This window comes from Oncorhynchus nerka, linkage group LG18 (genome assembly GCF_034236695.1).
Source record: "Oncorhynchus nerka isolate Pitt River linkage group LG18, Oner_Uvic_2.0, whole genome shotgun sequence".
In the NCBI taxonomy this organism is placed as follows: domain Eukaryota; kingdom Metazoa; phylum Chordata; class Actinopteri; order Salmoniformes; family Salmonidae; genus Oncorhynchus; species Oncorhynchus nerka.
In genome coordinates, this window is record NC_088413.1 from 39,087,406 (window position 1) to 39,114,366 (window position 26,961).

At 43.9% G+C, this 26,961-nt stretch overlaps 1 long non-coding RNA gene across 1 annotated transcript; it reads left to right on the forward strand.

Annotated features, from left to right (window-relative positions):
• On the forward strand, positions 1 to 26,961 carry LOC115146560 (uncharacterized). The gene is made up of 6 exons (XR_003866170.2): positions 1 to 134; positions 15,603 to 15,665; positions 24,468 to 24,657; positions 24,755 to 24,869; positions 25,098 to 25,213; positions 25,313 to 26,961. It is a non-coding gene; the product is annotated as an uncharacterized LOC115146560 (long non-coding RNA).

Genomic DNA, 26,961 nt, shown 5'->3' on the forward strand with positions numbered 1-26,961 from the left:
TTCATTCACTCTTATTCTTCTACTAACTACTTGCTCGCAATAGTTTTAGAGAAAACTGCCGTGGAAAACTTGGCTAGAAGCTGTCAAGTGTCAAGTTAAGCCACAACATTGCCACAAACGTCTTTTCAAACCGGGTAAGTTACACTCGTTTGAGATACTAGCTAATGATGTTATGTCACAACTTATTATATAGATAGATGCTCTGCTTTATAAGGTTTTAAATAGGTTATGCTAGCTAACATTGGCTATGTAGACTAAATTATCTAGCTAGGTTAGCTAGCTACTGTCATGGTAGCTAGGTTAAAAAAAATTCATATGTAAACATGCAGTGGACGGGTTATTTTGAAAATATGATATGTTAAATTAATGCACAATTATATGATTATATTTGTAGATTACAATTTTAATGGTTTGGCATTATAAGTAGTGTGAAAATATATTTTGACATTTTCATGGATAACATTAGCATAATGTTTTCTGTTAGGGAGTGGAGAGGAGGAAGACTGGATAGGAAGAAAAGTGAAAGAGATAGAGGAGGAAAGATATGTTTACAGAGCCTGCCAATTTATTATTCCAAACAATGTTTTTGAGATAAAATACAATAATTAGGCAAGCAATGGGAATCTGTTAACCAAAGTATCTTATCTAATAGTGTACTATTTATTATTAAAGATTGGAGAAGAAGAAGGAAAAATTAAGGGAGTAAAAAGAGTGAAGCGAGGAGAGTGTGGAAGAGTGAGGTGGAAAGGTAAAGAGAAGGAAAGGAAGAGAGATCAGGAAGACGATTGGAGGAGAAGGAAAAGTTGAGATTAAGAAGAGTGACACAAGGAGAGTGAAGAAGAGCAGACAGAGGAGATACAACGGCTCTTTCCAAGAAACGGGAATGCATTTTAACGACAACATGATGAGAGAATTTCCATTTATGCGCTCAGGTCAAGACGATAGAATGGAATGCACCCTTTGTAATTCCTCTTTTTCAATTGGCAGCAGGGGAAGAACGGCAGTGGTAGAACATCAGCAGACAAAAAAGCATAAAGCCTCTCTGATTGGCCGTGTTGGTATGCCCTCTGCCACCACATTCTTCAAGAAGGTAGAGCCTTCCCAAGAAGAATATGATTTAGCTGTGCAGGAGGGTGTCTTTGCAAACCACACTATGCGACACAATCATAGTTACAGATCTATGGACTGCACAGCACAACTGACTCGAAAGCTTTATGAGCCAAAGTTTACATGTGCTAGGATAAAATGTGATGCCACAGTGAGTAACGTGTTAGCACCATGGGCAACTACTTTGGTAACACAGGACCAAGACCAGGTTGAATTTGTGTCCCTTGCCATTGATGCGTCCAATCATGGACATGTAAAGCTGCTGCCAATAGTAGTCAGATATTGTCAGATGGCAACACATCTGTGGAAACAAAACTGCTTGATTTTGTTGAATTGAAAGGAGAAACAGCAGAGGAGATTGCAGCTGAGGTCCTGGTGGTCATCCAAAAATATAACCTGGAAAACAAAGTCGTAGCATTCTCTGCCGACAACACAAATACCAACTTTGGAGGACTGAATAGGCTGGGGAGGGTCAATGTCCATACCAAAGTTATAAATGCTCTGCAGCGTTAGTTGATTGGCTTAGGTTGTCCTGCCCACAGCATTCATAACACAGCCAGAACAGCTTTGGATATGATTTACCTTAATGTTGAGTACCTGCTCACAAAGATATTTTCATATTTTCACCGTCAGAGTAGAAAGATTGAAGAGCTTTGGTGAGTTGGCCAGGAGTACCATAACATTTTAGGACACAGCAAATGTTCGCTGACTGTCCATGCTCTCTGTTCTAGAAAGAGTGCTGGAAAGTGTGCCATTGAAATACTTTTCTTTCTGAAGACAAATGCCCTGTTGTCCTGCGAACAATGTTCGAAGATCCACTGGCTGGACTTTGTCCATGGAAACATGACCGTATTCAGTGACACGATCAAGATGCTTGAAGGCCAGGACCGCTGTGCTGTGGAGTCAGCTACAATTCTGAGAAACATTGAGGCAAAATTGACTGCAAGAGGTGATGACAACTTCACCCCAGTTTTGGTCAGAGGACTTCTGAGAGAGCTAGAGGGAAATGGTGCAATGTCTAAAGAGAGCTTTCTCAAAACATCCCAATCATTCTTCACTACGGCTGTGAACTACTTGCAGGCATTGGGGAAAGCACACAGATAAAGTATTTACATGGTCTCCTTTTAAAAAGCAACCTCAGCGTGGAGAGATCCACATCGGAGACACCGCTTAGTCAGAGATGGAGCACGGTGGTTACCCACTTCAAAGAGAACGACATCCCACACACTAACCTGGCTAGATTAGCGTCTGTTGTCATGTGCTTACCTGGAAGTAATGCACCAGTCGAGAGAGTGTTCTCCCAAATGAATGATATATGGACAGCAGCAAGAAATAGGTTCACTGTTCCTACCATCAAGGCCATGCTATTTGTGAAGACAAACTTCAACCTCCCCTGCCAGGAGTTCATGGAGAAGCTGGCCAAAGACAGAGCAATCTGGAAAAAGATGCATTCTTCTGAGAAATATACAGATTAGGCTGGTATAAGTGCTAACTACATAACATAATTTCATCATCGTCTTATTTCTTTACTATGTTGTTAAGTATTTCACATAGACTGTTGTCATGTTCTCTTCTGCTCTTATTCTACCCAGACTAGCAGGACCACTGAATGGCTGTTCAGATCTGACAGTTCTGTCTTCTCTGTAGTATTTCTGTAATATAGTTGTTTTCTCTGTCTATCACAGTGTGCCTGTTAGACTAAATACATGAAACTGGAATTGTCCCCCTATTTTATTTTAATAACATTGGATATTTTAATTTTATATTGCCCGCCGAACTGGAAATGTCCCCGGTTTTAATTTCAGAAATCTGGTCACCTTAAGCTAACTGCCTGGCTACATATTTAAAAAAAAAAAAAAGACGTATAATGGCTATTCTGCCCTTGAGTTGCGTTCCCATGCAAAACTAGACAGATAGCTAACAACTAAGTATTCAATAAAACTCCCAAGGCGTGACTTTTCTTGAATGAATATATTGAAAACGTTTATGTTGTGAACCTGCAAAATACAGTAAAGACTGTACTTTAGTATTCAATTCAAACCGACATACTGTAGCTGTACATTAAACATTTGAAGTTGCATAAATACAAAACACGTGCTAAGGTACCATGCATCTGGCATGATGCCAAACCATATACAGTGCCTTGCGAAAGTATTTGGCCCCCTTGAACTTTGCGACCTTTTGCCACATTTCAGGCTTCTAACATAAAGATATAAAACTGTATTTTTTTGTGAAGAATCAACAACAAGTGGGACACAATCATGAAGTGGAACGACATTTATTGGATATTTCAAACTTTTTTAACAAATCAAAAACTGAAAAATTGGGCGTGCAAAATAATTCAACCCCCTTAAGTTAATACTTTGTAGCGCCACCTTTTGCTGCGATTACAGCTGTAAGTCGCTTGGGGTATGTCTCTATCAGTTTTGCACATCGAGAGACTGAATTTTTTTCCCATTCCTCCTTGCAAAACAGCTCAAGCTCAGTGAGGTTGGATGGAGAGCATTTGTGAACAGCAGTTTTCAGTTCTTTCCACAGATTCTCGATTGGATTCAGGTCTGGACTTTGACTTGGCCATTCTAACACCTGGATATGTTTATTTTTGAACCGTTCCATTGTAGATTTTGCTTTATGTTTTGGATCATTGTCTTGTTGGAAGACAAATCTCCGTCCCAGTCTCAGGTCTTTTGCAGACTCCATCAGGTTTTCTTCCAGAATGGTCCTGTATTTGGCTCCATCCATCTTCCCATCAATTTTAACCATCTTCCCTGTCCCTGCTGAAGAAAAGCAGGCCCAAACCATGATGCTGCCACCACCATGTTTGACAGTGGGGATGGTGCGTTCAGGGTGATGAGCTGTGTTGCTTTTATGCCAAACATAACGTTTTGCATTGTTGCCAAAAAGTTCCATTTTGGTTTCATCTGACCAGAGCACCTTCTTCCACATGTTTGGTGTGTCTCCCAGGTGGCTTGTGGCAAACTTTAAACGACACTTTTTATGGATATCTTTAAGAAATGGCTTTCTTCTTGCCACTCTTCCATAAAGGCCAGATTTGTGCAATATACGACTGATTGTTGTCCTATGGACAGATTCTCCCACCTCAGCTGTAGATCTCTGCAGTTCATCCAGAGTGATCATGGGCCTCTTGGCTGCATCTCTGATCAGTCTTCTCCTTGTATGAGCTGAAAGTTTAGAGGGACGGCCAGGTCTTGGTAGATTTGCAGTGGTCTGATACTCCTTCCATTTCAATATTATCGCTTGCACAGTGCTCCTTGGGATGTTTAAAGCTTGGGAAATCTTTTTGTATCCAAATCCGGCTTTAAACTTCTTCACAACAGTATCTCGGACCTGCCTGGTGTGTTCCTTGTTCTTCATGATGCTCTCTGCGCTTTTAACGGACCTCTGAGACTATCCCAGTGCAGGTGCATTTATACGGAGACTTGGTTACACACAGGTGGATTGTATTTATCATCATTAGTCATTTAGGTCAACATTGGATCATTCAGAGATCCTCACTGAACTTCTGGAGAGAGTTTGCTGCACTGAAAGTAAAGGGGCTGAATAATTTTGCACGCCCAATTTTTCAGTTTTTGATTTGTTAAAAAAGTTTGAAATATCCAATAAATGTCGTTCCACTTCATGATTGTGTCCCACTTGTTGTTGATTCTTCACAAAAAAAAAACAGTTTTATATCTTTATGTTTGAAGCCTGAAATGTGGCAAAAGGTCGCAAAGTTCAAGGGGGCCGAATACTTTCGCAAGGCACTGTAGCTAATTGTTACTCATATGGTAATTGGCTAACTCCTTTCATTACTCTAATAATGTACATCTATGTAGAATAACAAAGCATATTACAATAGAAACAGTAACAAAACTACAGTATTGTATATTTTACAATTCGCTTGCATGACGCACGAGCAAAGTAATACAGCTAACGACATACATGAAAGGCATTGCAATTTGTGTGAGTAAATGCAACCAACAAACATTGATATGTAAGCAACTCTATCAATAACAAGATTATCATCATTAGCTAAATGCTTGAATCAAATTTACAAACAAATATTTTCCAAGGCTGAAGTGTGACAAGAAATAACTGCATAGAAAGACCTGCACCGTAGCGTTGTTTGTAGCTGCTTCTATGCGTGCAGAACAAATTCTCTACTTCCTGTTTGCGTAGTCTTTCTATGTACCAGAAAGCTCCACTAGGGGGCAAATAACACCATTGAACACAATGAAAATCCAATTTAACCATTGTAATAAAATAATCTGTTACCTTCTAACAGGATGGCAGCACAATGGTTTATTTGTTTTGAATACAAACAGCTCAAAAGCATCTCTATTCTCTAGAATTATAACAACAAGGAGAATATTTGCACGATGAAAGTAAACCTTTTGTAGATCGGAAAAAGCAAGACTAGCTATGCACTTTGAGGTCCGAAAAGGACCCCCAAAACATGAAATATTTGCTGTGAACATTTTCGGATTTCCAAGACAGTAAGACAAGTGTAACCCCCCCCCCCCCCCGTTTTGAGCTAACGTTTGACTATGTTAGTCATTAATGTAGCAAGCTTGGTAGCTAATTATTTAAGAAAAAAACATTTACTACTGCTTATGGAAACAATAAGTTAGCTACTTCCAACAACACCAAATAAAATAGTTTAACTATCCTTAGTGAACATATTAACGGTGTCCTTCATTTGACCAGAGCTATAGCATTAATATGCTATTTCTGAACAATACACATGAATCTAAGTAAAGGAATTGAATTAAGAATATATAAATACATGGACAAGCAATGTCAAAGCGGTCTAGACTAAGATACAATAGAATACAGTATATACAAATGAGATGTGACTAGTGTTCCATTTATTAAAGTGGCCAGTGATTTCAAGTCTATTTAAACTCAACAAAAAAAGAAACGTCCCTTTTACAGGACCCTGTCTTTCAAAGATAATTAGTAAAAATCCCAATAACTTCACAGATCTTCATTGTAAAGGGTTTAAACACTGTTTCCAGTGTTTAACCAGTTATGCATTAGGGGGCGCTATTAATTTTTTGGGATGAAAAACGTTCCCGTTTTAAACAAGATAGTTTGTCACGAAAAGATGCTCGACTATGCATATAATTGACAGCTTTGAAAAGAAAACACTCTGGCAAATTAGTTCGCAATGAGCCAGGTGGCCCAAACTGTTGCATACACCCTGACTCTGCGTGCAAGTGAAGTGACACAATTTCACTTGCCTGCTAACCTGGATTTCTTTTAGCTAAATATACAAGTTTAAAAATATATACTTCTGTGTATTGATTTTAAGAAAGGCATTGGTGTTTATGGTTAGGTACACGTTGGAGCAACGACAGTCCTTTTTCGCGAATGTGCACTTCATCGATTATATGCAACGCAGGACATGCTAGATAAACTAGTAATATCATCAACCATGTGTAGTTATAACTAGTGATTGATTCTTACTGCATTCGCGTAACAGGCGGGCTCCTCGTGAGGCACGTGCTTAGAGCGTTGGACTAGTTAACCGTAAGTTTGCAAGATTGAATCCCTGAGCTGACAGGGTAAAAATCTGTCATTCTGCCCCTGAACAAGGCAGTTAATCCACCGTTCCTAGGCCGTTATTGAAAATAAGAATGTGTTCTTAACTGACTTACCTAGTTAAATACATTTTAAATAAAGGCGTAAAAAGAAATATATATTGTTAAATCGGCCCCCAAAATTACCTAATTAATCGGCCATTCCGATTAATCGGTCCACCTATAGTCTGTACTGTAAGACAGCGCTACAGGGAGATGGGATGGCCAGCTGATCGTCCTCACAGTGGCAGACCACGTGTAACAACACCTGCACAGGATCGGTACATTCGAACATCACACCTGCGTGACAGGTACAGGATGACAACAACAACTGCCCAAGTTACACCAGGAACGCACAATCCCTCCATCAGTGCTCAGACTGTCCGCAATAGGCTGAGAGAGGCAGGACTGAGGGCTTGTAGGCCTGTTTTAAGGCAGGTCCTCACCAGACATCACTGGCAACAACGTTGTCTATGGGCACACACCCACCGTTGCTGGACCAGACAGGACTGGCAAAAAGTGCTCTTCACTGACGAGTCGCTGTTCTGTCTCACCAGGGGTAATGGTCGGATTCGTGTTTATTGTCGAAGGAATGAGTTTTGCACCGAGGCCTGTACTCTGGAGCGGGATCGATTTGGAGGTGGAGAGTCCGTCGTGGTCTGGGGCGGTGTGTCACAGCATCATCGGTCTGAGCTTGTTGTCATTGCAGGCAACCTCACCGCTGTGCGTTACAGGGAAGACATCCTCCTCCTTCATGTGGTACCCTTCCTGCAGGCTCATCCTGGCATGACCCTCCAGCATGACAATGCCACCACACACAGAACAAGCAGTATGGCTGATTTCCTGCCATACAGGAATGTCAGTGTTCTGCCATGGCCAGCGAAGAGCCCGGATCTCAATCCCATTGAGCACGTCTGGGACCTGTTGGATTGGAGTGTGATGTCTAGGGCCATTCCCCCCAGAAATGTCCAGGAACTTGGTGGAAGAGTGGGGTAACATCTCACAGCAAGACCTGGCAAATCTGGTGCAGTCCATGAGGAGGAGATGCACTGCAGTACTTAATGCAGCTGGTAGCCACACCAGATACTGACTGTTACTTTTGACCCCCCCCTTTGTTCAGGGACACATTATTCCATTTCTGTTAGTCACATGTCTGTGGAACTTGTTCAATTTATGTCTCAGTTGTTCAATCTTATGTTCCGGGTGGGGTTCAGACCCAGGGCCACAAGCTTAGTGATGAGTTTGGAGGGTACTATGGTGTCGCTTCCAGTTGAAGCTCGCATCCGCTACAAGACCATGGTGCTTGCCTACGGAGCTGTGAGGGGAACGGCACCTCAGTACCTCCAGGCTCTGATCAGGCCCTACACCCAAACAAGGGCACTGCGTTCATCCACCTCTGGCCTGCTCGCCTCCCTACCACTGAGGAAGTACAGTTCCCGCTCAGCCCAGTCAAAACTGTTCGCTGCTCTGGCCCCCCAATGGTGGAACAAACTCCCTCACGACGCCAGGACAGCGGAGTCAATCACCACCTTCCGGAGACACCTGAAACCCCACCTCTTTAAGGAATACCTAGGATAGGATAAAGTAATCCTTCTCACCCCCCCCCCCCCTTAAAAGACTTAGATGCACTATTGTAAAGTGGCTGTTCCACTGGATGTCATAAGGTGAAAGCACCAATTTGTAAGTCGCTCTGGATAAGAGCGTCTGCTAAATGACTTAAATGTAAATGTGTTGAATGCTGAGCTATAGTCAATGAACAGCATTCTTACATAGGTATTCCTCTTGTCCAGATGGGATAGGGCAGTGTGCACTGCGATTGCATCGTCTGTGGATCTATTGGGGACGTAAGCAAATTGAAGTGGGTCTAGGGTGACAGGTAAGGTGGAGGTGATTTGATCCTTGAATAGTCTCTCAAAGCACTTCATGATGACAGAAGTGAGTGCTATGGGGCGATAGTCATTTAGTTCAGTTATCTTTGCATTCTTGGGTACAGGAACATCTTGAAGCATGTGGGGACAGCAGACTGGGAAAGGGAAAGATTGAATATGTTCGTAAACACACCAGCCAGCTGGTCTACGCATGCTCTGAGGAAACGGCTAGGGATGCCGTCTGGGCCGGCAGCCTCGCGAGGGTTAACGCCCTTAATGTCTTACTCACGTCGGCTATGGAGAAGGAGAGCCCAAAGTCCTTGGTAGCGCGCTGCGTCGGTGGTCTGCATGAGGAATAGTTGTTTGTAACTGGGTTGGAATCCAGTCTCAGGTCAACAGTTCATTCAAAATCTCACTCGTTTGAATTTGGGCTGAGAATTACCAGGGACCACACGATATAATATTGTCATACTTACAGTGGGGGGAACAAGTATTTGATACACTGCCGATTTTGCAGGTTTCCTACTTACAAAGCATGTAGAGGTCTGTAATCTTTTTTAATCATAGGTACACTTCAACTGTGAGAGACGGAATCTAAAACATAAATCCAGAAAATCACATTGTATGATTTTTAAGTAATTAAGTAATTTTTAAGTAATTAATTTGTATTTTAATGCATGACAAGTATTTGATCACCTACCAACCAGTAAGAATTCCGGCTCTCACAGACCTGTTAGTTTTTCTTTAACCAGTTGCGATGAGCAAACCCGTATCCGGGAGAGTAATCATATCCTCAAAGTGCATTAGCATAACGCAATGGACATAAATACCCATATAAACTTTTCCTATTCATGAAAATCGCAAATGAAATGAAATAAATATTTTCAAACACAAGCTTAGCCTTTTGTTAACAACAATGTCATCTCAGATTTTCAAAATATGCGTTACAGCAAACGCTAGACAAGCATTTGTGTAAGTTTATCATGGCATAATGCTATGCTAGGCTCTGCTGGCAGCAGGCAACATTTTCACGAAAATAAGAAAAGCAACCAAATTAAATCATTTACCTTTGAATAACTTCGGATACTTTCGATCAGGAGACTCCCAGTTAGATAGCAAATGTTTCTTTTTCCAAAAATATTATTTTTGTAGGCGAAAAAGCTCCCGTTTCTTCACCATGCTTGGCTGAGAAATCGACCGAAAAATGCTACAACTATAACGCCAAACTTTTTTCAAAATTCGCTACATAATATCGACAGAAACACGGCAAACGTTGTTTAGGATCCATCCTCAAGGTGTTTTTAACAAATATATTAGATAATATATCCGTCGAGGCAGTTGGTCTCTCATAAGAAGCGATTGGAAAAATGGCTACCTCAGGTTTTCTGCGGGAGACACCATGTGACCACATGCCATATATGGTCCCTTACAGCCATTCTTCAATGGAAATGCCTAAAAAGACGTCACAATGCTGTAGACACCTTGGGGAAAACGTGGAAAACATAAGCTCATTCGTAGCTCATTCACAGCCATATAAGGAGTCATTGGCATGAGGCGGTTTCAAAAAATGCGGCACTTCCTGGTTGGATTGTTATCTGGGTTTCGCCTGTAACATCAGTTCTGTGGCACTCACAGACAATATCTTTGCAGTTTTGGAAACGCCAGAGTGTCTTCTTTCCAAAGCTGTCAATTATATGCATAGTCGAGCATCTTTTCGCCTCATGCCAATGACTCCTTATATGGCTGTGAATCCCGGCTGCAGTGTGTGCAAACCTGGTCAAGGACTACAGGAAACGTATGATCTCTGTGATCTCTGTAATTGCAAACTAAGGTTTCTGTACCAAATATAAGTTCTGCTTTTGTGATGTATCAAATACTTATGTCATGCAATAACATGCAAATTAATTACTTAAAAATCATATAATGTGATTTTCTGGATTTTTGTTTTAGATTCCGTCTCTCACAGTTGAAGTGTACATATGATAAAAATAACAGACTTGCTTTGTAAGTAGGAAAACCTGCAAAATCGGCAGTGTATCAAATACTTGTTCTCCCCACTGTAGGTTCCGATACAATATGCATTGTGATTCTCACGATTCTATATGTATTGCAATTCAAGTCCCAACGGTGTGATTTGTTTGATCGTAGCTAGCTACATAGCTAGCTACATAGCCGTCTTTGTTTCAAAGATAATTGTGTAGTCTAGAGCGATTTTCTAGGTTAGCTAGCCAGCTATTGTCGTTCTCCTAACGCAACGTAACGTAACCAACACTGCTAGCTAGCCAGCTAGCCCCCGAATAGCAGCATTGTAGAAACTTCACACTCAACGGAACGACTTGATTAGGGTAGTGTCAACAACGCAGCTAGCCTACCTCAGCAGTACTGTATCATTTTAATCATTTTAGTCAATTAGATTCTTGCTACGTAAGCTTAACTTTCTGAACATTCGAGACGTGTAGTCCACTTGTCATTCCAATCTCCTCTGCATTAGCGTAGCCTCTTCTCTAGCCTGTCAACTATGTGTCTGTCTATCCCTGTTCTCTCCTCTCTGCACAGACCATACAAACGCTCCACACCGCATGGCCGCGGCCACCTAATCTGGTGGTCCCAGCGCGCACGACCCACGTGGAGTTCCAGGTCTCCGGTAGCCTCTGGAACTGCCGATCTGCGGCCAACAAGGCAGAGTTCATCTCAGCCTATGCCTCCCTCCAGTCCCTCGACTTCTTGGCACTGACGGAAACATGGATCACCACAGACAACACCGCTACTCCTACTGCTCTCTCTTCGTCCGCCCACGTGCTCTCGCACACCCCGAGAGCTTCTGGTCAGCGGGGTGGTGGCACCGGGATCCTCATCTCTCCCAAGTGGTCATTCTCTCTTTCTCCCCTTACCCATCTGTCTATCGCCTCCTTTGAATTCCATGCTGTCACAGTTACCAGCCCTTTCAAGCTTAACATCCTTATCATTTATCGCCCTCCAGGTTCCCTCGGAGAGTTCATCAATGAGCTTGATGCCTTGATAAGCTCCTTTCCTGAGGACGGCTCACCTCTCACAGTTCTGGGCGACTTTAACCTCCCCACGTCTACCTTTGACTCATTCCTCTCTGCCTCCTTCTTTCCACTCCTCTCCTCTTTTGACCTCACCCTCTCACCTTCCCCCTACTCACAAGGCAGGCAATACGCTCGACCTCATCTTTACTAGATGCTGTTCTTCCACTAACCTCATTGCAACTCCCCTCCAAGTCTCCGACCACTACCTTGTATCCTTTTCCCTCTCGCTCTCATCCAACACTTCCCACACTGCCCCTACTCGGATGGTATCGCGCCGTCCCAACCTTCGCTCTCTCTCCCCCGCTACTCTCTCCTCTTCCATCCTATCATCTCTTCCCTCTGCTCCAACCTTCTCCAACCTATCTCCTGATTCTGCCTCCTCAACCCTCCTCTCCTCCCTTTCTGCATCCTTTGACTCTCTATGTCCCCTATCCTCCAGGCCGGCTCGGTCCTCCCCTCCCGCTCCGTGGCTCGACGACTCATTGCGAGCTCACAGAACAGGGCTCCGGGCAGCCGAGCGGAAATGGAGGAAAACTCGCCTCCCTGCGGACCTGGCATCCTTTCACTCCTTCCTCTCTACATTTTCCTCCTCTGTCTCTGCTGCTAAAGCCACTTTCTACCACTCTAAATTCCAAGCATCTGCCTCTAACCCTAGGAAGCTCTTTGCCACCTTCTCCTCCCTCTTGAATCCTCCCCCCCTCCTCCCTCTCTGCATCTCTGCAGATGACTTCGTCAACCATTTTGAAAAGAAGGTCGACGACATCCGATCCTCGTTTGCTAAGTCAAACGACACCGCTGGTTCTGCTCACACTGCCCTACCCTGTGCTCTGACCTCTTTCTCCCCTCTCTCTCCAGATGACATCTCGCGTCTTGTGACGGCCGGCCGCCCAACAACCTGCCCGCTTGACCCTATACCCTCCTCTCTTCTCCAGACCATCTCCGGTGACCTTCTCCCTTACCTCACCTCGCTCATCAACTCATCCCTGACCGCTGGCTACGTCCCTCCCGTCTTCAAGAGAGCGAGAGTTGCACCCCTTCTGAAAAAACCTACACTCGATCCCTCCGATGTCAACAACTACAGACCAGTATCCCTTCTTTCTTTTCTCTCCAAAACTCTTGAACGTGCCGTCCTTGGCCAGCTCTCCCGCTATCTCTCTCAGAATGACCTTCTTGATCCAAATCAGTCAGGTTTCAAGACTAGTCATTCAACTGAGACTGCTCTTCTCTGTATCACGGAGGCACTCCGCACTGCTAAAGCTAACTCTCTCTCCTCTGCTCTCATCCTTCTAGACCTATCGGCTGCCTTCGATACTGTGAACCATCAGATCCTCCTCTCCACCCTCTCCGAGTTGGGCATCTCCGGCGCGGCCCATGCTTGGATTGCGTCCTACCTGACAGGTCGCTCCTACCAGGTGGCGTGGCGAGAATCTGTCTCCTCACCACGCGCTCTCACCACTGGTGTCCCCCAGGGCTCTGTTCTAGGCCCTCTCCTATTCTCGATATACACCAAGTCACTTGGCTCTGTCATAACCTCACATGGTCTCTCCTATCATTGCTATGCAGACGACACACAATTAATCTTCTCCTTTCCCCCCTCTGATGACCAGGTGGCGAATCGCATCTCTGCATGTCTGGCAGACATATCAGTGTGGATGACGGATCACCACCTCAAGCTGAACCTCGGCAAGACGGAGCTGCTCTTCCTCCCGGGAAGGACTGCCCGTTCCATGATCTCGCCATCACGGTTGACAACTCCATCGTGTCCTCCTCCCAGAGCGCTAAGAACCTTGGCGTGATCCTGGACAACACCCTGTCGTTCTCAACTAACATCAAGGCGGTGGCCCGTTCCTGTAGGTTCAAGCTCTACAACATCCGCAGAGTACGACCCTGCCTCACACAGGAAGCGGCGCAGGTCCTAATCCAGGCACTTGTCATCTCCCGTCTGGATTACTGCAACTCGCTGTTGGCTGGGCTCCCTGCCTGTGCCATTAAACCCCTACAACTCATCCAGAACGCCGCAGCCCGTCTGGTGTTCAACCTTCCCAAGTTCTCTCACGTCACCCCGCTCCTCCGTTCTCTCCACTGGCTTCCAGTTGAAGCTCGCATCCGCTACAAGACCATGGTGCTTGCCTACGGAGCTGTGAGGGGAACGGCACCTCAGTACCTCCAGGCTCTGATCAGGCCCTACACCCAAACAAGGGCACTGCGTTCATCCACCTCTGGCCTGCTCGCCTCCCTACCACTGAGGAAGTACAGTTCCCGCTCAGCCCAGTCAAAACTGTTCGCTGCTCTGGCCCCCCAATGGTGGAACAAACTCCCTCACGACGCCAGGACAGCGGAGTCAATCACCACCTTCCGGAGACACCTGAAACCCCACCTCTTTAAGGAATACCTAGGATAGGATAAAGTAATCCTTCTCACCCTCCCCCCCTTTAAAAGACTTAGATGCACTATTGTAAAGTGGCTGTTCCACTGGATGTCATAAGGTGAAAGCACCAATTTGTAAGTCGCTCTGGATAAGAGCGTCTGCTAAATGACTTAAATGTAATGTAAATGTAATTTTTTTGCTATTAGGTTTTCCAGACATATTTATTAGGTACACAAATCTAGTACCGGGTCGAACCCCCCTTTGCCTCCAGAACAGCCTTTTCGGTCATGGCAACGTTGCTCAATTGGTATCAAGTGACCTATCGTGTGCCAGGAAAACATTCTCCACACCATTACACCACCGCCACCAGCCTGTACCGTTGACACCAGGCAGGATTCACCGATGGACTCATGCTTCTTATGCCAAATCCTCACTCTGTCATCAGCATGACACAACAGGAATCGGGATTCGTCAGATCAGGCGATGATTTTCAAATCCTCAGTTGTCCAGTGTTGGTAATCACATGCCCATTGAAGCGGCTTGTTCTTGTTTTTAGCTCATAAGAGTGGAATCCGGTGTGGTCGTCTGCTGCAATAGTCCATCCGTGAGAAGGGCCGATGAGTTGTGCATTCCAAGATGCCGTTCTGCACAAAACTGTTGAACTGCGCTGTTATTTCCCTGTTTGTGGCCCGCCTGTTAGCTTGCACAATTCTTGCCAATCTCCTTTTCGCCCACAAGACTGCCATATACTTGATGTTTTTTGTTTGTCGCACCTTTCTGGGTAAACTCTAGACACGGTTGTGTGTGAAAACCCTAGGAGATCGGCAGTTTCTGAGATACTGGAACTGGAGCGCCTGGCACCGATAATCGTACCATGCTCAAAGTCACTTAGGTCACTCATTCTGCCCAGTCTACCGTTCAATCGAACAGTAACTTGATGCCTGTCTGCCTGCCTGCTTTATATAGTAAGCCACTGCCACGTGACTCACATTCTGTAGGAGCGAACCATTTTCGTGAATGGGGTGGTGTACCTAATAAACTGGCCACTGAGTGCATTTCTGCTGCAGAGAGATGAGAGCATGAGAACATTTGTTTTGATCAGTCATGGAAAATTACTTAAAACATGTTGGCTCACTAATTAAAAAGATGGGGGAACAAGCTAGAGTATAGGATGAAAAATACCTTTTGCCGCAATTACACCCGACTAACGCTAGTTGGAACAATTTTATTTTTTTACAGTATTGATTCAATATTGTCAAATAATATTGCAATATTAATGTAGCAATTCCCCCCCCCCCCCCCCCATCACTAGTTTGAATACATGCCAATTATACATGTCTCAGTCCTTGCTCTTTTCCTTCCTGAATGTTTCTTTGTAAAGCCTGAATTGTTTTAAAGCAATGTAATGTAAGCTCCATGACGTAAATCAGATTAGGGTTTATATTGCTCTATTTATGGGTCAACTTGACCTGCAACTTTTACATTTTTAGTATCAGTGTTCACGTCATCTGGCTTGATGTCAAGCAAAGCAATAATACTACTTATTGCTTTTCAATTGACATCTGTAACAGAGGCTGACTGTCATTGACTTCTTTCTTCTCTCTCTGGTCTGTCTCTTTCTCCTCAGATGCAGGGCCATGTTGTGATTGCTTCAAGCTGCACATCCCCTATGCTGGAGAAACCCTGAAATGTAAGCAGAGCTCTCACTATCTAGCTTATTCTCCCCTATCTGTTTCCTCTCATTTGTGCCATGAACTAGACCAGGCCAGAGCTGGTTGGTTCTGTTAAGATCATGTGTGAAGAGGTGGGTACAATATCCAAACGGGAGCAGTGGGGGTAGGGGGGAATCAAAATCTGGAGTATAGGGGGACCAGGCCTAGTGGATTTTTCAACAGCCTGATGGTCTGGAGGTAGAGGCTATTTGCCATTCTGACAGTTTTTGCCATGATACTCCTATACTGCCCGCGTCTGTGATGGAAGCGGGGAGAACAGACCGTGGCTGAGGTCCATGATGATCTTCCTGGCCTTCCTGTGGCACCTGGTGTTGTAGGTGTCCTGGAGGACAGGCAGTGAGCACAAAATGGTGCTTTCAGCTGATCATACCACTCTCTGTAGAGCCTTGCGGTCAGCGGTGTTGCCGTACCAGGCTGTGATGCAGCCCAACAGTATGCTCTCGATTGTGCTCCTGTAGAACACTGTGAGCAACCTCGGAGAAATTTCTTCAACCTGCTGAGATTGCAGAGTCGCTGCCCTGCTTTCGTAACCATGGTGGTTTGACCATTTCAGCTCATCGGAGAGGACGAGGAACTTTAAGCTTTTGGCTGTCTCCACAGTAGCCCTGTTGATGATGATGGGGGCGTGCCCATCCTGGTTCTTCCTGAAGACAATAATCAGCTCCTTTGTTTTGGTGACGTTGAGCGAGAGGTTGTTTTCCTGGCATGGTCGTGTTGACAGCGAACTTGGTGGAGTTGGATCTGTGTAAGGGGCATCCTGTTTTCTTTAGGTTTTTGGTATTTTATTAGGATCCCCATTAGCTGTTGCAAAAGCAGCAGCTACTCTTCCTTGGGTCCAAACAAAACATGAAACATAATACAGGTGGACTAGATCTTTAATAGTAATAGTTAAATCAGACCTTGCTGAGAATCAGGTTGGATGGGGAATGTTGCTGTACAGCTATTTTCAGGTCTCTCCAGAGATGTTCGATTGGGTTCAAATCCGGGCTCCTGAAGCCACTCTTGTGTTGTCTTGGTTGTGTGCTTAGGGTCATTGTCCTGTTGGAAGGGTAACCTTCGCTCCAGTGTGAGGTCCTGAGTGCTCTGGAGCAAGTTTTCATCAAGGATCTCGCTGTACTTTGCTCCGTTCATCTTTCCCTCGATCCTGACTAGTCTCCCAGTCCTTGCTGCTGAAAAACATCCACACAGCATGATGCTGCCACCATCATGCTTCACCGTAGGGATGGTGCCAGGTTTTCTTCAGATGTGACGCTTGGCATTCAAATAGTTCAATCTTGGTTTCATCAGACCTGTCATGTTTCTCATGGTCAGAGTCTTTAGGTGTCTTTTGGCACTCTCCAAGCAGGCTTTAATGTGCCTTTTGCTGAGGAGTTGCTTCCGTCTGGCCACTCTACCATAATGGCCTAATTGGTGGAGTGCTGCAGGGAGTTGTCCTTCTGGAAGGTTCTCCCATCTCCACAGAGGAACTCTAGTGCTCTGTCAGACTGACCACTGGGTTTTTGGTCACCTCCCTAACCAAGGCCATTCTCTCCCGATTGCCTAGTTTGGCCGGGCGGCCAGCTCTAGGAAAAGTCTTGGTGGTTCCAAACGTCTTCCATTTAAGAATGATGGAGGCCATTGTGTTCTTGGGGACCTTCAATGCTGCAGAATTGTTTTGGTACCATTTCCCAGATCTGTGCCTCGACAGAATCCTGTCTCGGAGCTTTAACGTCAATTCCTTAAACCTCATGTCTTGGTTTTTGCTCTGACATGCACTGTCAACTCTTTCCAAATCATGACATATCAATTGAATTTGCCACAGCTGACTCCAATCAAGTTGTAGAAACATCTTAAGGATGATGAGTGGAAACAGGGTGCACCTGAGCTCAATTTCGAGTCTCTCAGCAAAGGTTCTGACTACTTATACATTTGCAAACAATTCTAAAATCATTTTTTCACTTTTGTGATTTTGGGGTATTGTGTGTAGATTGCTGAGGTACATTTTAAAATAAGGCTGTAATGTAACAACATGTGGAAAAAGTCAAGGTGTCTGAATACTTTCCGAAGGCATTTTCAACACAACTTAATCTAAAGAACAACTTAATCTAAGGAGTTTTCTGTAAACAATAAATATTATATTACTTCTCTTTTAGCCAGGTACACTTAAAGTCTAAGTTTACATACACTTAGGTTGGAGTCATTATAACTCGTGTTTCAATGACTCCACTAATTTCTTGTTAACAAACTATAGTTTTGGCAAGTCAGTGAGGACATCTACCTTGTGCATGACACAAGTAATTTTTCCAACAATTGTTGACAGACAGATTATTTCACTTATAATTCACTGTTTCACAATTCCATTGGGTCAGAAAGCTTTAAAGAGCTTGGAAAATTCCAGAAAATTATGTCATGGCTTTAGAAGTTTCTGATTTGACATAATTTGAGTCAATTGGAGGTGTACCTGTGGATGTATTTCAAGGCCTACCTTCAAACTCAGTGCCTCTTTGCTTGACATCATGGGAAAATCAAAAGAAATCAGCCAAGACCTCAGAATTTTATTTTTTAGACCACAAGTCTGGTTCATCCCTGGGAGCAATTTCCAAATGCCTGAATGTACCACGTTCATCTGTTCAAACAATAGTACGCAAGTATAAACACCATGGGACCACGCAGCCATCATACCGCTCAGGAAAAAGACACGTTCTGTCTCTTAGAGATGAACGTACTTTGGTGCGAAAAGTGCAAATCAATCCCAGCACAACATCAAAGGACCTTGTGAAGATGCTGGAGGAAACCGGTACAAAAGTATCTATATCCACAGTAAAATGAATCCTATATAGACATAATCTGAAAGGCCGCTCAGCAAGGAAGAAGCCAAGGCAAAACCGCCATAAAAAAGGTAGACTACAGTTTGCAAAGTGCACATAGGGACAAAGATTGTACTTTTTGGAGAAATGTCCTCTGGTCTGATGAAACAAAAATAGAACTGTTTGGCCAAAATGACCATTGTTATGTTTGGAGGAAAAGGGGGAGGCTTGCAAGCCAAAGAACACCATCCCAACCGTGAAGCACAGGGGTGGCAGCATCGTGTTGTGGGGGTGCTTTGCTGCAGGAGGGACTGGTGCACTTCACAAAATAGATGGCATCATGAGGAAAGAAAATGATGTGGATATATTAGAGCAACATCAGTCAGGCAGTTAAAGCTTGGTCGCAAATGAGTCTTCCAAATGGACAATGGCCCCAAGCATACTTCCAAAGTTGTAGAAAAATGGCTTAACGACAACAAAGTCAAGGTATTGGAGTTGCCATCACAAGCCCTGACCTCAAACCTGTAGAACATTTGTGGGTAGAACTGAAAAAGGGTGTGGGAGCAAGGAGGCCTACAAACCTGACTCAGTTACACCAGCTCTGTCAGGAGGAATTGGCCAAAATTCACCCAACTTTTTGTGGGAAGCTTGTGGAAGGCTACCCAAAACGTTTGACCCAAGTTAAACAATTTAAAGGCAATGCTATCAAATATCAATTCAGTGTATGTAGTAAACTTCTGACCCACTGGGAAAGTGATGAAAGGAATAAAAGCTGAAATAAATCATTCTCTCTACTATTATTTTAACATTTCACATTCTTAAAATCAGACAGGGGTTTTTTACTAGGATTAAATGTCAGGAATTGTGAAACTGAGTTTAAATGTATTTGGCTAAAGTGTACGTAATCTTCTGACTTCAACTGTACATACATACATACATACATAATCTCTGCAAAAAAGAAACATCTTCTCACTGTCAACTGCGTTTATTTTCATCAAACTTAATGTGTAAATAATTGAATTTGAACATAACAAGATTCAACAACTGAGACAAGCTGAACAAGTTCCACAGATGTGACTAACAGAAATGAAATAATGTGTCCCTGAACAAAAAGGGCGGGTCAAAATCAAAAGTAACAGTCAGTATCTGGTGTGGCCACCAGCTGAATTAAGTACTGCAGTGCATCTCCTCCTCATGGACTGCACCAGATTTGTCAGGTTCTGCTGTGAGATGTTACTCCACTCTTCCACCAAGGCACCTGCGAGGTCCCAGGCATTTCTATGGGGAATGGCCCTAGCCCTCACCCTCCGATCCAACAGGTCCCAGACGTGCTCAATGGGATTGAGATCTGGGCTCTTCGCTGGCCATGGCAGAACACTGACATTCCTGTCCTGCAGGAAATCATGCACAGAACGAGCAGTATGGCTGGTGGGATTGTCATGTTGGAGGGTCATGTCATGATGAGCCTGCAGGAAGGGTACCACATGAGGGAGGAGGAATTCCTTCCCTGTAATGCACAGCGTTAAGATTGCCTGCAATGACAACAAGCTCAGTCCAATGATGCTGTGACACAACGCCCCAGACCATAACGGACCCTCCACCTCCAAATCGATCCCGCTCCAGAGTACAGGCCTCGGTGTAACGCTCATTCCTTTGACGATAAACGTGAATCTGACCATCACTCCTGGTGAGACAAAACCGCGACTCGTCAGTGAAGAGCACTTTTTGCCAGTCCTGTCTGGTCCAGTGACAGTGGGTTTGTGCCCATAGGCGACGCTGTTGCCAGTGATGTCTGCTGAGGACCTGCCTTACAACAGTCCTACCAGCCCTCAGTCCAGCCTCTCTCAGCCTATTGCGGACAGTCTGTGCACTGATGGAGGGATTGTGCATTCCTGGTGTAACTCGGGCAGTTGTTGTTGCCATCCTTTACCTGTCCCGCAGGTGTGATGTCCGGATGTACTGATCCTGTGCAGGTGTTGTTACACGTCGTCTGCCACTGCGAGGACGATCAGCTGTCCATCCTGTCTCCCTGTAGCACTGTCTTAGGGGTCTCACGGTACGGACATTGCAATTTATTGCCCTGGCCACATCTGCAGTCCTCATGCCTCCTTGCAGCATGCTTAAGGGACATTCACTCAGGGACCCTGTGCATCTTTCTTTTGGTGTTTTTCAGAGTCAGTAGAAAGGGCTCTTTACTGTCCTATGTTTTCATAACTGTGACCTTAATTGCCTACCATCTGTTAGCTCTTAGTGTCCTAACGACCGTTCCACAGGTGCATGTTTATTAATTGTTTATGGTTCATTGAACAAACATGGGAAACAGTTTACAATGAAGATCTATGAAGTTATTTGGATTTTTACAAATTATCTTTGAAAGACAGGGACCTGAAAATTGCATGTTTCTTTTTTTGCTGAGTTTACATAGGTACGTACAGTGCCTAGTGAAAGTATTCACCCCACTTGGCATTTTTCCTATTTTGTTTCCTTCAACCTGGAATTAAAATACATTTTGGGGGGGGTTGTATCATTTGATTTACACAACATACCTACCACTTTCAAGATAAAAAATATTTTTATTGTGAAACAAACAAGAAATAAGACAAAAAAACAGAACTTTAGCGTGCGTAACTATTCACCCCCCCAAAGTCAATGCTTTGTGCAACCACCTTTTTCAGCAATTACAGCTGCATGTCTCTTGGGGTAAGCTTGGCACATCTAGCCACTGGGTTTTTTGCCCATTCTTCAAGGTAAAACTGCTCCAGCTCCTATAAGTCGGATGGGTTCCGCTGGTGTACAGGTGTCTTTAAGTCATACCACAGATTCTCAGTTGGATTGAGATCTGGGCTTTGACTAGGCCATTCCAAGGCGTTTAAATGTTTCTCCTTAAGGACAACAAAGTCAAGGTATTGGAGTGGCCATCACAAATCCCTGACCTCAATGCTATAGAACATTTGTGGGCAGAAATGAAAAGCGTGTGCGAACAAGGAGGCCTACAAATCTGATTCAGTTACACCAGCTCTGTCAGGAGGAATGGGCCAAAATTCACCCAACTTATTGTGGGAAGCTTGTGGAAGGCTAACCCGAAATGTTTGAACCAAGTTAAACAATTTAAAGGCAATGCTACCAAATACTAATTGAGTGTATGTAATCTTCTGACGCACTGGGAATGTGATCAAAGAAATCAAAGCTGAAATAAATCATTCTCTCTACTATTATTCTGACATTTCACATTCTTAAAATAAAGTGATGATCCTAACTGACCTAAAACAGGGAATTTTTACTGAGACTTGCCTATGGTGTATGTAAACTTCTGACTTCAGCTTAGCATTTTTTTTATTACTAATTGTTTTTAAATGACCCTCTGGCCTTTTTAGCAAACTAGCTAACCTTAGGTCTCCCCGTCGATTAGAAACAAGGATGGTTCTGTGCTGCTATGTACCGGATATGTAACCATCACTCCGATATGCACACATGCATTTGATTGTTTTCCGACCTCTGTAATCGAGAGGCTTCGCTGGAGCCGTGTGATAAGGTAAGCCCTATTTTGTAGCTGTTAGGTGAAAGATCTGTGGTTAGCTAGGTGCTTATTAAAATTAGCTAGATAACCACCGACAGTAGACATGTACAACTCACGTTACCTTCCTTACAAGTAAAAAGAAAACCAGCATAGGCTAGCATAACGACTGTTCTGAGATTTTTATTGACAAGTCTTTAGGGAGCTAGCTGAATGGTGAGCTAATGTTAACTAGCTACCTAAATATTGCCTGGTGGGCTATAGCAACCTTGGTTGGCTAGTTAGATACATGTTTTCCTCATACAAAACAAAGAAATGGTTTTGTTCCATGAGTGTATCTGTTTATTTTTTTAAATTTTTTATTTCATCTTTATTTAACCAGGTAGGCTAGTTGAGAACAAGTTATCATTTTCAACTGCGACCTGGCCAAGATAAAGCATAGCAGTGTGAACAGACAACACAGAGTTACACATGGAGTAAACAATTAACAAGTCAATAACACAGTAGAAACAAAAGATAGTCTATATACATTGTGTGCAAAAGGCATGAGGAGGTAGGTGAATAATTACCATTTTGCAGATTAACACTGGAGTGATAAATGATCAGATGGTCATGTACAGGTAGAGATATTGGTGTGCAAAAGAGCAGAAAAGTAAGTAAATAAAAACAGTATGGGGATGAGGTAGGTAAAATTGGATGGGCTATTTACCGATAGACTATGTACATCTGCAGCGATCGGTTAGCTGCTCAGATAGCAGATGTTTGAAATTGGTGAGGGAGATAAAAGTCTCCAATTTCAGAGATTTTTGCAATTCATTCCAGTCACAGGCAGCAGAGAACTGGAACGAAAGGCGGCCAAATGGGATGATCCGTGAGATACACCTGCTGGAGCGCGTGCTACGGGTGGGTGTTACCATCGTGACCAGTGAATTGAGATAAGGCGGAGCTTTACCTAGCATGGACTTGTAGATGACCTGGAGCCAGTGGGTCTGGCGACGAACATGTAGCGAGTGCCAGCCGACAAGAGCATACAGGTCGCAGTGGTGGGTGGTATAAGGTGCTTTAGTAACAAAACGGATGGCACTGTGATAAACTGCATCAAGTTTGCTGAGGAGAGTGTTGGAAGCTATTTTGTAGATGACTTCGCCGAAGTCAAGGATCGGTAGGATAGTCAGTTTTACTAGGATAAGTTTGGCGGCGTGAGTGAAGGAGGCTTTGTTGCGGAATAGAAAGCCGACTCTAGATTTGATTTTAGATTGGAGATGTTTGATATGAGTCTGGAAGGAGAGTTTACAGTCTAGCAAGACACCTAAGTACTTATAGATGTCCACATATTCTAGGTCGGAACCATCCAGGGTGGTGATGCTAGTCGGGCGTGCGGGTGCAGGCAGCGAACGGTTGAAAGCATGCATTTGGTTTTACTAGCGTTTAAGAGCAGTTGGAGGCCACGGAAGGAGTGTTGTATGGCATTGAAGCTCGTTTGGAGGTTAGATAGCACAGTGTCCAAGGACGGGCCGGAAGTATACAGAATGGTGTCGTCTGCGTAGAGGTGGATCAGGGAATCGCCCGCAGAAAGAACAACATCATTAATATATACAGAGATAAGAGTCGGCCCGAGAATTGAACCCTGTAGCACCCCCATAGAGACTGCCAGAGGACCGGACAGCATGCCCTCCGATTTGACATAGTGAACTCTGTCTGCAAAGTAGTTGGTGAACCAGGCAAGTCAGTCCTCAGAAAAACCGAGGCTACTGAGTCTGCCGATAAGAATATGGTGATTGACAGAGTCGAAAGCCTTGGCAAGGTCGATGAAGACGGCTGCACAGTACTGTCTTTTATCGATGGCGGTTATGATATCGTTTAGTACCTTGAGCGTGGCTGAAGTAATCAAATGACCTGTGCTGTCAGTAAGAAATGTCAGCAGGGATGGAAATTAAGCTTGCCCGAGGTTAGTATTTTTCAGAATGGGCTAGTAGACGATGTGCCAAACTAGCCTGACACAGCTGTGAAATGTTTGCCTTTACAAATATCTCATGCCACAGATTTAGGACCTGAATGTAGAAATCGTGTTCTTTTGGCCTGCACCCAAAATCCTAATGTTCCATCCATACATGTCAGTCACTTTCAGACGATCTCCCTATCACTGTTGCTCCTACTCAGTGACCTCACAGCTGAGGGTTTCCTATTGAGAATTAAAATCGGAAGTGCAGTAGTATTTATCATCGCAATTCTTCACCTCGTCAGGCAAATAGTACCATAGACTGTCCTGATCATCTAGTTAAGCATTCCAGGTAATTCCTCCATCCCAACAGAAATGTTCCATCAACATAGCAGGATTTTAAATGTGCAGATAGACCAAAGCCCAATCTATTTTACCATTACTGTGGTCAAGTCTGTGGGTTACAGTATTTTAAAATATATGTTACCATTTTAGTAATCAACTTTTTTTTGTCTTTCAGATGGGCGGACCAGAGACAACACTCAGGTCTGTAGCTGACCTTTTCCGGTGGGAAAGAGAAATGGCCCTGTATTTACCAGAGAGGTAGCTCATCCACGATGGCAAAAGAGGAAGATCCAGACTGTTGATTGGAAACCAAGAACAAACAATGAGGCATGAGGATTGAGGGACCACTTGTCAAATTATCCAAGGTGGGTTTGTTCTTATTTGCATTTTCTGTGAAGATAAAGATGTTGATATGGCATTGAAAAAGACCCACCACTGACCAAATGTCCCTTTGTTTTCCAGTCCAACAGGAGTGCATCCCTCAGGTCATCCAGTGAATGGACATCTTGTGCCAGTGTGATCGGAGCGCAAGCGTCCAGTTGTACAGACTACAGCAGATCGAGCCTGTGGACGACAGGTATGTAACTCATAAAACTTTATACAATAATGGATTTGTACATATATCTGTATGTTTGTCACATTTGTGTATGGTTCTCATGACTTAAGATTGGGTGTTGAGGGACCACTTATCACATTGTCCAAGGTGTGTTTGTGTTATAATAAACAATGCATTTTCTGTCCAAATAAAGATGGTGATACAGCATTGAAAAATACCTACCACTTACCAAATGTCTCTGTTTTCCAGTCCAACAGGAATGGATCCTTCAGACCATCTGATGCATGGACATCCGGTGCCAGTGTGATCTGAGCGGGAGCATCCAGTTGTGGAGACTACAGCACATTGAGCCTGTGGATGGACAGGTCAGTAACTCATCAAATATGATACAATATTGGGTAAAACATTGAATTTGTAGATGCATCAAAATTGTGAGTTTATGTCCCCTTTTCCCCATCTTTTAGACATGAGGTGTGAGATGCGGGTCAGGTTCCCCCCATGAGGAGCAGCGCATGATCAACGCCACCATCAGCCAAAAGTTTTGAGAATGACACAATATTAATTTCCACAAAGTTTGCTGCTTCAGTGTCTTTAGATATTTTGTCAGATGTTACTATGGAATACTGAAGTATAATTACAAGCATTTCATAAGTGTCAAAGGCTTTATTGACAATTACATGAAGTTGATGCAAAGAGTCAATATTTGCAGTGTTGACACTTTTTTTTCAATACCTCTGTAATCCGCCCTGGCAATCTGTCAATTAACTTCTGTGCCACATCCTGACTGATGGCAGCCCATTCTTGCATAATCAATGCTTGGAGTTTGTCAGAAATTGTGGGTTTCTGTTTGTCGACCCGCCTCTTGAGGCTTGACCACAAGTTCTCAATGGGATTAAGGTCTGGGGAGTTTCCTGGCCATGGACCCAAAATATCTATGTTTTGTTCCTCGAGCCACTTAGTTATCACTTTTGCCTTATGGCAAGGTGTTCCATCATACTGGAAAAGGCATTGTTTGTCACCAAACTGTTCCTGGATGGTTGGGATAAGTTGCTCTCGGAGGATGTGTTGGTACCATTCTTTATTCATGGCTGTGTTCTTAGGAAAAATTGTGAGTGAGCCCACTCCCTTGGCTGAGAAGCAACCCCACACATGAATGGTCTCAGGATACTTTACTGTTGGCATGACACAGGACTGATGGTAGAGCTCACCTTGTATTCTCCTGACAAGCTTTTTTCCGGATGCCCCAAACAATCGGAAAGGGGATTCATCAGAGAAAATGCTTCTTTGCTGCCCTTCTTGACACCAGGCCATCACCCAAAAGTCTTCGCCTCACTGTGCATGCAGATGCACTCACACCTGCCTGCTGCCATTCCTGAGCAAGCTCTGTACTGGTGGTGCCCCTATCCTGCAGCTGAATCAACTTTAGGAGATGGTCCTGGCGCTTGCTGGACTTTCTTGGGCGCCCTGAAGCCTTCTTCACAACAATTGAACCGCACGCAAAAAAAACGAAATACTGAAAAGTTGCTTATGAGCTAGAAACAGAGCTGCCATGTCTCCCGGCGCCATCATTGTCATCTCTTTTTCTTCATTGAGGTTTATTGCCGACACCTTAAAATACCCCAAACAAAAAAGTGTACTCTTTCAGTCTGATTTAAACACCTATTCAGATCCCTCCCAGGCTCAGGAATCTGGGAGGGGGGAACCTCTTCATTCAGTAGTCCCTGTAACATTTTGGCTGTAAAGTCCTGGGGATCCAGAAATCTATTTGCTGGTTTCACAATGTCTAGCTTCTTTGATTTGTGTTAGTTTGAGTAGTGCAATTTATAAACACATTCTCATCATCTGTACTCGTGCAAAGAGACTCACACAATACATTCGCAACAGTGCACGGTTTGTCATCTCATTAGACAGAAGGTGTTTCAACTGTGTTGGCTTGTTGTCATCTCATTACTCAGAAGGTGTTTCAACTGTACTGGCACAGGTGATATTTAACAGTGGCTGGCCCAGTACTCCAGTTAGCTTGAGAGATGTGGTGGGTTAACGTCTTGAAACTAGGGGGCACTATTTTCATTTTTGGAAAAATAACGTTCCAAAAGTAAACAGGCTATTTTTC